We start from the raw sequence: 8,072 nt of genomic DNA, 5'->3' as shown, positions 1-8,072 counted from the left end.
GGATGGAACTGGAGGGTATTATGCTGAGCGAAATAAGTCAAACAGAGAAAGACATGTATCCTATGACCTCACTGATATGAGGAATTCTTAATCTCAGGAAACAAACTGAGGGTTGCTGGAGTGGGGGGTGGGGTGGGAGGGATGGGGTGACTGGGTGATGGACACTGGGGAGGGTATGTGCTATGGTGAGCGCTGTGAATTGTGCAAGACTGTTGAATCTCAGATCTGGACCTCTGAAACAAATAATGCAATATATGTTAAGAAAGAAAAAAAGAAGAAGAATGTAGCAGGAGGGGAAGAATGAAGGGGGGGAAATCAGAGGGGGAGAAGAACCATGAGAGACGATGGACTCTGAAAAACAAACTGAGGGTTCTAGAGGGGAGGGGGGTGGGAGGATGGGTTAGCCTGGTGATGGGTATTGAGGAGGGCACGTTCTGCATGGAGCACTGGGTGTTATGCACAAACAATGAATCATGGAACACTATATCGAAAACTAATGATGTAATGTATGGGGATTAACATAACAATAAAAAAATAAAAAATAAAAGGCCTGATTCTCCTGTTATCTTGTTAAATGGACTGACCCCTGCACCCTCCCATCCTGCCAGACCCCTTGTGCAAATACTTCCACTTGAAGAGTTCTTTCTCTGAATCCAGAAAATAAACAAACAACACCCACCACCCACACCCACCCCATTGCCACAAATACCTAGCAAAGACAAAGCTAGCTGGTCTCCTTCTGCCTCAAGGCACTTTAGAGAGTCACTCTCTTACACACACCTTAGGCTCCATTACAGGCTGCTGTCTCCCTTTCTCTGGCACAATTCCATCCCTGGAGGAGCCCCATATCGCATCTGCAGCCGTGAGCTGGAGACAGTATGCTCAAGTAACCGGGTGGTAGCACCGTAACTTTGAAATGACCTACACCCCAAGTCATCCATAAACACGGTCCCTGGAAATCTTTGACATTCACGTGCCTCTGATGAAATCCTTGCTTTGGAAACTCCAGCACCCATAGCCAATCTTGTCCATGTTCTGCTAACCTTTGCTCGCCCTCTGTTCGCCTGATATTTTGCCTGATTGTTTACACAGAAATTAGATCCCATCCGGCAAGAGCTGAATCCGAGTCCTCTGCTCACCCCACGACGGAAAAGAATATGCACAGGCCTGCATCCCTCTTCTCCTTCTCCACCATGTCAGAAGAAAAGGTGGCCCTCCCTCCTCCCATCAAAACCCAAACCCGAGATAAGACTTAGATATAAAGGAAACCAGCATACTGTTTTGAACTATAGACACTTGTAAAAACTAGCAGCAGCAGCAAGCAAGGAAACACACAAACCACCACCCCACCACAGGTGCAAGGAGGGTGCGCTGACTCACTGAATCTCCCCCTTTTCTCCCCAGAAGCATCCCCCACCCATCCCCCCGGAAGATGTCCTCCCTATGCCAGAAGGGGAGTGAGTGACGTTCTTTTCTTCCTTTTTTTGTTTTTAATTATTCTTTTTAAAAGACTTGTATTTATTTGAGAGAAGGGGTGGGGGGAGGGAGGGAGGGGGAGAGAGAGAGAGAGAGAGAGAGAGAGAGAGAGAGAGAGAGAGGGAGAGAGAGAGAGAGAGGAAAGCAGACTCTCCGTGGAGCAGGGAGCCCGACGTGGGGCTGGATCCCGGGACCCTGAGCTCGGGGCCTGAGCCGAAGGCAGGCAGACGGTTCACGGATTGAGCCAGCCAGGCGCCCCAGCTTTCTTGTTTCTTTGTCTGCCTGCTTGCCTGCGTGTGGGGTCTGTGGATGTCTGATGCCTGTCCTGTGATTTCGTGGGGAGGTGGGCCATCTTTCCTCCTTCGAATGGCCTTTGCGCATTTGTCAAACTTCTGTCGGGCTTGGGCCTATCTGTTTGGGTATCTGTTCCGTTCCATCCGTCGACGTGTCTCTTTTGTCTGCCAACATCACAGGGTCTCTATCGCCTGTATACATAAGCATTAAACGGGGCTGGCCGGGGGTGGGGGGGGAGGGGGGGAGACGACGACTTTATTTCCTGAGTTTTGTTTTGTTTTCTTCGAAATCACCACAGCGATTCTAATTCCTTTTGCCTGTCTGCTTGTTTATGTAATCTGTACACCCATCCAGTGCGGTGCTGGAACTCACGACCCCCGCAGATCAAGAGTCGCGGTCACGTGGGCCTCCTCCGACCGAGCCAGCCAGGTGCCCTGAAGTACGTGTACTTGAAAAACCGATGTGACCATGAGAGACAATGGACTCTGAAAAACAAACTGAGGGTTCTAGAGGGGAGGGGGTTGGGAGGATGGGTTAGCCTGGTGATGGGTATTGAGGAGGGCACGTTCTGCATGGAGCACTGGGTGTTATGCACAAACAATGAATCATGGAACACTATATCGAAAACTAATGATGTAATGTAGGGGGATTAACATAACAATAAAAAAAAATAAAAAAAAAAACCGATGTGAAGCCTGCACCCGTGACCTTTTTTTTTTTTTTTTATTAGATGCACCCGTGAAGTGTTTACTGCGAAACCTTTTGATCGTCGCACTCTTGAGTTGAGGCCGTACCAGTAAAGAACGTAGTTTAGCCAACTGAGGAAGAGATCAGCTTTAAAGGAAAACCTTCTTTTCACGTTTGTGATGTCTGGTCCATTCTCTCAACTCGATCGATGTCCAGCCTTCAGAGCCACATTATTTGCTTGGTTTCTCTCTCGTCTGTGCTTCCTCGTGTACTTTCCTAATGCTCAGGATTTATGGTTTACGGAGAACAGTTTTCAGCCTGGTGTGTGTGTGTGGGGAGGGGGGGTGCGGGGGGAATGTTGTGAAGTGGGATCAGGGATTCACGCGGGTAAGGAGGAGGCAAGGAGAAAGGCTTGGTTGGGAAGGAAACCATTAAAGGTCCATGTTGAAATGGTGAAGTTTATTTTATTTATTTATTTATTTTTTTTTTTTCCAGATTTTATTTATTTATTTGACAGAGAGAGACAGCAGAGAGAGAGAGAGAGAGAGAGAGAGAGAGAGAGAGAGAGAGAGAACACGGGCAGGGGGAGTGGGAGAGGGAGAAGCAGGCCTCCCGCGGAGCAGGGAGCCCGACGTGGGGCTCGATCCCGGGACCCTGGGCTCGTGTGACCTGAGCCGAAGGCGGGCGCTTAACGACTGAGCCACCCCCCAGGCGCCCCGAAATGGTGAAGTTTTTTTTTTTTTTTTAATTTTTTTTATTGTTATGTTAATCCCCATACATTACATCATTAGTTTTAGATATAGTGTTCCATGATTCATTGTTTGTGCATAACACCCAGTGCTCCATGCAGAACGTGCCCTCCTCAATACCCATCACCAGGCTAACCCATCCTCCCAACCCCCTCCCCTCTAGAACCCCCAGTTTGTTTTTCAGAGTCCATCGTCTCTCATGGTTCTTCTCCTCCTCCGATTTCCCCCCCTTCATTCTTCCCCTCCTGCTACATTCTTCTTCTTCTTTTTTTCTTTCTTAACATATATTGCATTATTTGTTTCAGAGGTACAGATCTGAGATTCAACAGTCCTGCACAATTCACAGCGCTTACCAGAACACATACCCTCCCCAGTGTCCATCACCCAGTCACCCCATCCCTCCCACCCCACCCCCCACTCCAGCAACCCTCAGTTTGTTTCCTGAGATTAAGAATTCCTCATATCAGTGAGGTCATATGATACATGTCTTTCTCTCTTTGACTTATTTCGCTCAGCATAATACCCTCCAGTTCCATCCACGTCGTTGCAAATGGCAAGATCTTATTCCTTTTGATGGCTGCATAATATTCCATTGCATATATATACCACATCTTCTTTATCCATTCATCTGTTGATGGACATCTTGGCTCTTTCCACAGTTTGGCTATTGTGGACATTGCTGCTATAAACATCGGGGTGCACGTAGCCTTTCGGGTCCCTACTTTTGTATCTTTGGGGTAAATACCCAGTAGTGCAATTGCTGGATCATATGGTAGCTCTATTTTCAACTTTTTGAGGAACCTCCATACTGTTTTCCAGAGTGGCTGCACCAGCTTGCATTCCCACCAACAGTGTAGGAGGGTTCCCCTTTCTCCGCATCCCCGCCAACATCTGTCACCGAAATGGTGAAGTTTAATGTAGTAAGAGTTACCTTTAATCGAAGGAATTCTTGCTGGAGGTTGCTTCTCCCCTCTCCTCCCTGGATAGGGGAGTGAAGTTTTTTCGAGGTCCCTAGTGGACACAGAAAGCGTTCAAGGGCCCATAGCACCTATGGATGGGGCTCTGTTGCCCTCTAGTGTCCTATCCTCTGCTACTGCTGTTCGTGGTTTCCTCTGACGACTTAGTCGTCACAGGTGTCTATCTTTGATGGTTAATGCTGCTCGGTGTCGGTTGTTTGTGTGTTTGTTTTTGAAAGCTTTTTGAGTGATCATCCAGCGTGGTGCTGGAACTCACGACCCCTGCAGATCAAGAGTCGCAGTCGCGTGGGCCTCCTCCGACCGGAGCCAGTCAGGTGCCCTGAAATGCGTTTAGTTGAAAAAGGAAAAAAGAAAAAACAAAAAACGAAGAAACAAAAAACAAAACCCAAACCTTTTTTTTTTTTCTTTTTTTTCCTTTACGGGTCAGAGGAAGTTCTACGCCTTGTTTTTCTTTTACCCTTAATAGCACGGAACAGTTCTTCTTCTTCTTCATCATCATCATCATCATCATCAATATTTAGCTCTTCTAGAGCACCTCCCCCGCCCGCCGCGTACTAGTGTTGGACGGCACGGATGTCCCGGAACTGGATTTATTGAGTGAACGGCTATTTTAACTCCCTTCCTCCCCATTCCGCGCCTCCCCCCGCCCCCGCCCCCGCCCCCGCCCCCGCCCCCGCCCCCGCCCCCGGCCCGCCCCCGCCCCCCGCCCCCGCCCCCGCCCCCGCCCCCGCCCCGTTTGTTGTCCTTGGGCGTTATCGTGGTACGTGCAGAGACGGATTCGGTTTGCAGCTTTCTGGGGGCGGTGTGTGTGTCAATCCCCCCCCCCCCCCTTGCTGTCCTGAGCTTTCTTCGTGTGCTTCAGAGAGACCTCCTCCTCCCCTTAAAATGATAGAAGGTAGAAGGTTCATCGGTGGTGGTTGTCGGAGTACTCGCCTGGTGTCGGTTTTACGGTCCTTGCCCGCCGAAATTTGTCTTAAGTCCTCCCGGAAGCCCGGGCGCCGCAGGTGTGCCACTGTGGGAGGCCCGTGCGGGGAATTTTCCGCTCGTGTCCGCTTCTCCCGGGGCGCGTCCCGTGGCCAGTTGGCCCCCTTTCCGGCGGCAGCGGCCCGGACGCGTTTTCCAAGTCTCCCCTGGGCTGCTGGAGTCGCGCCTGTGCCGGCCGGGAGCTCCCGAGGCCGCCGCCCCGGGGGCCGCCCGCCCTCCGCCCTCCGCCAGCCCCTCCGAAGCGGGCCGGGACGAGATCGGGCGGCCGGGCGGCCGGCTGTGCGCCTTGGCGGGCCCGCGATCCGGATCCGCCTCGTTGTTGTTCGCGCCGGTTGTCTCGCGCCACCTGGCGTCCGCTTTTATATAGCGTCTCCCCGCTGGAGCGTCGGCGATGTCGGCAAGGGATTGTATTTGGCCGCGGTTCCCGAGGCGGAGTTCCAGGAGGCCGGCGACGCTAGCGCGATCGTCCCGCTGTCTCCGGGCCGTCGGCGCGCGCTCCGCTCGCGGGAGATTGAGCCTCCAGGTTTGTAGGGTGGTGGTGGCGCCGCCGCCTCGCTCCCGGAGAGCCGCGTTGGGGGGCCGCCTGGACGGGTCGACCAGCACCCGCCGGTGCCCCCCCCCCTCCGCCCGCGGGGTTGCGGGGGGAAATGGGAGAGGCTGCGTCCGGCGCCCGGGCGCCATCCGGCCCCTGGCTCCCGTCGGTCGTTGGGCCTTCCGTGTCACGCTCGGGCGGTTGGGGACCGGCCTGAGCCTTGCGGGGAAGCCCGTGGATGGCGCGACGGGCCCGGCCGCGGGCACGCGTGGGGTCCCGGTCATCGGACCCGAGATTCTCACTAAGTTTTCCGAGGCCCGCTGCGGAGGTGGGGACCGGACCGGACCGGGTCGGGTCGGGCCGCGAGCGCCCCAGGGGCCCGGCTGCGGTTCCCGTTGAGGTCCGGCCTTCGGGGGGACGCCTCCGCGGTATCGCCCCCTTTCCTCAGTCCCGGCCGGGAGTCAGGGACCGGCATGGGGCGGTCCTGAGGCCCGGGGAGGAGGGCGTCCGCAGGGGCCTCCGTCGAACTTGGTGAGAATTTCTAAGTCCCAACATGGGGACGACAGGCGGACCCGGACCCGGACCCGGACCCGGACCCGGACCCGGACCCGGACCTCTCCGGGCCGCTCCCCACTCCCGCCAAGTCCCTACTCGCTGCCGGCTGCCACCACGTTCCCGGGGTCGACCAGATGGCCCTGGGGGCTCCGGGGGGAACCGGGGGTGATGGAATAGTGCTTGGGGGCCCGTGGCCGGGCCACGGTCCCAGGAGATCCCGGTGACCTGTGGCTAGGCCCCGCCGGGCGGCGCCAGCTATTTTCTCACCCGAAATGAGCGCTTTTTGCTGCCAGGTAGGTGCTGGCACGTTGTGTTGTGGTGATCCTCTCCTTAAGAGAGGTGGGCCTCTGGGCGTGTGGCAGGGCTCCGGGCTTGACCGTGATGCCAAGCCCGGCTCTGTCGCCGCTGGCTGGAGCCGTCCGCGTGGGCCTGTGCGGCGGCTCCTGTGCCTCCAGGTGGTCCAGGCCGTTGGTGCCGCCTCCGGTCTCCAGCACCCGAGGGCAGTGTGGGCAGGGGGCGCGTGGGTCCTTTACCCCGCGCACTTCACTCTGCAGGCACCCGGCTGCGGTCGTGACAACCCCCCATCCCGCAAGGCTCCGTGCCGCGTGTCAGGCATTCTCGTTTCTGGGGTTGTCCGGCTGTTCCCGCCCTAGGGTTTTCGAGGGGGTGTCGGTGAGGCTGAAGCAGGCTCCGTCGGGTTGCTGTCCTCACCGGCCTCTCCCCTCCTCGGGACCTTCTCGGGGTTTCTGTTTTGCCAGATCGATGTGGTGCTCTCGTGCTCTCCCGGGCCGGGCCTAAGCCGCGTCAGACGAGGGACGGACGTTCATGGCGAATGGGACCGCTCTTCTCGTTCTGCCCGCGGGCCCCTCGCTCCTTCACCTCTGCCCGCCGTGGCGGTGAGGTGGGGGGTGTGGGGGGGTGTGCAGGCTCCGGCCCGACCCCGCCCTCCCGTGTTCTGCCTGACGGCGCTCGCGGGACCGGGGTCCCCTGACGCAGCAGACACTCTCGCTTGCCTCCCCTGGCTTCGTGTGGTGCGCGGCCCTCCCCGCCACGGGGAGGGCCGTCCCGGCGCCGCGCTGCTCACCCGCTTGGGCGTGCTGAGCGCGTTGCGCGTGGCTCTCCGTGGTGCCCCTGGAGCGCTCCAGGTCGTCTCAGGTGCCCGAAGCCGAGCCGGTAGCGTCGTTTCCCGTTCCCAGCGACCCCCTCCCTCGGGCCACCGCTGTCGGTGGCGTGTCCGAGGAGCGGGTGGTGGAGTCGGTAAGGGAGGCCCACCCCGCCCCCCCGTGGGACGCGGGCGCCTCGTCGTCGCCTGCCACAAGCTGTGCTGGTGGTGGGGATTGGACTTTGGTGTGGGGCGTGTGAGCCGCTTGCGGCGGGCCGAGCCAGCGCCATGGCGCTTGGCCAACCGAGGGGCTGCTGCCTTTTTGCCCGGCATGCCGTGCCTGTCTCCGTTTGTCGTTGCCTCGCCCGAGGCGCGAGGCTCCCGGTGGTCGGTGACGTGAGCATGGCGTGTGTGGCAGGGCGGAGGCGGTCTCCTTCTGGGGTCCCGGCCGCGAGCGCTCAGGATTGCCCTGTTTGCCTGTCCCCTTGCCGCGTGAACCCACCGCCCGCCCCCCGGAGCCCTTGGCTTTGTAAGGCCTTTGGAACGCCGTTCCGCGGGGCCCGGCCGGGCGGGGGGGACGATTTGGGTGGGGGCGATGCGCCCTCGGTGAGAAAGCCTTCTCTAGCGATCCGAGAGGGTGCCTTGGGGTACCGGAACCCCCCAGCCGCCGCCCCTCCTCTGCGCGTGTAGTGTGGCCACCGACGCGGGGTGACTAC

Source organism: Halichoerus grypus, unplaced genomic scaffold, assembly GCF_964656455.1.
Source record: "Halichoerus grypus unplaced genomic scaffold, mHalGry1.hap1.1 HAP1_SCAFFOLD_202, whole genome shotgun sequence".
NCBI lineage: Eukaryota > Metazoa > Chordata > Mammalia > Carnivora > Phocidae > Halichoerus > Halichoerus grypus.
The sequence above is the reverse complement of the archived record's forward strand: the minus strand, read 5'-3'. Positions refer to the sequence as shown.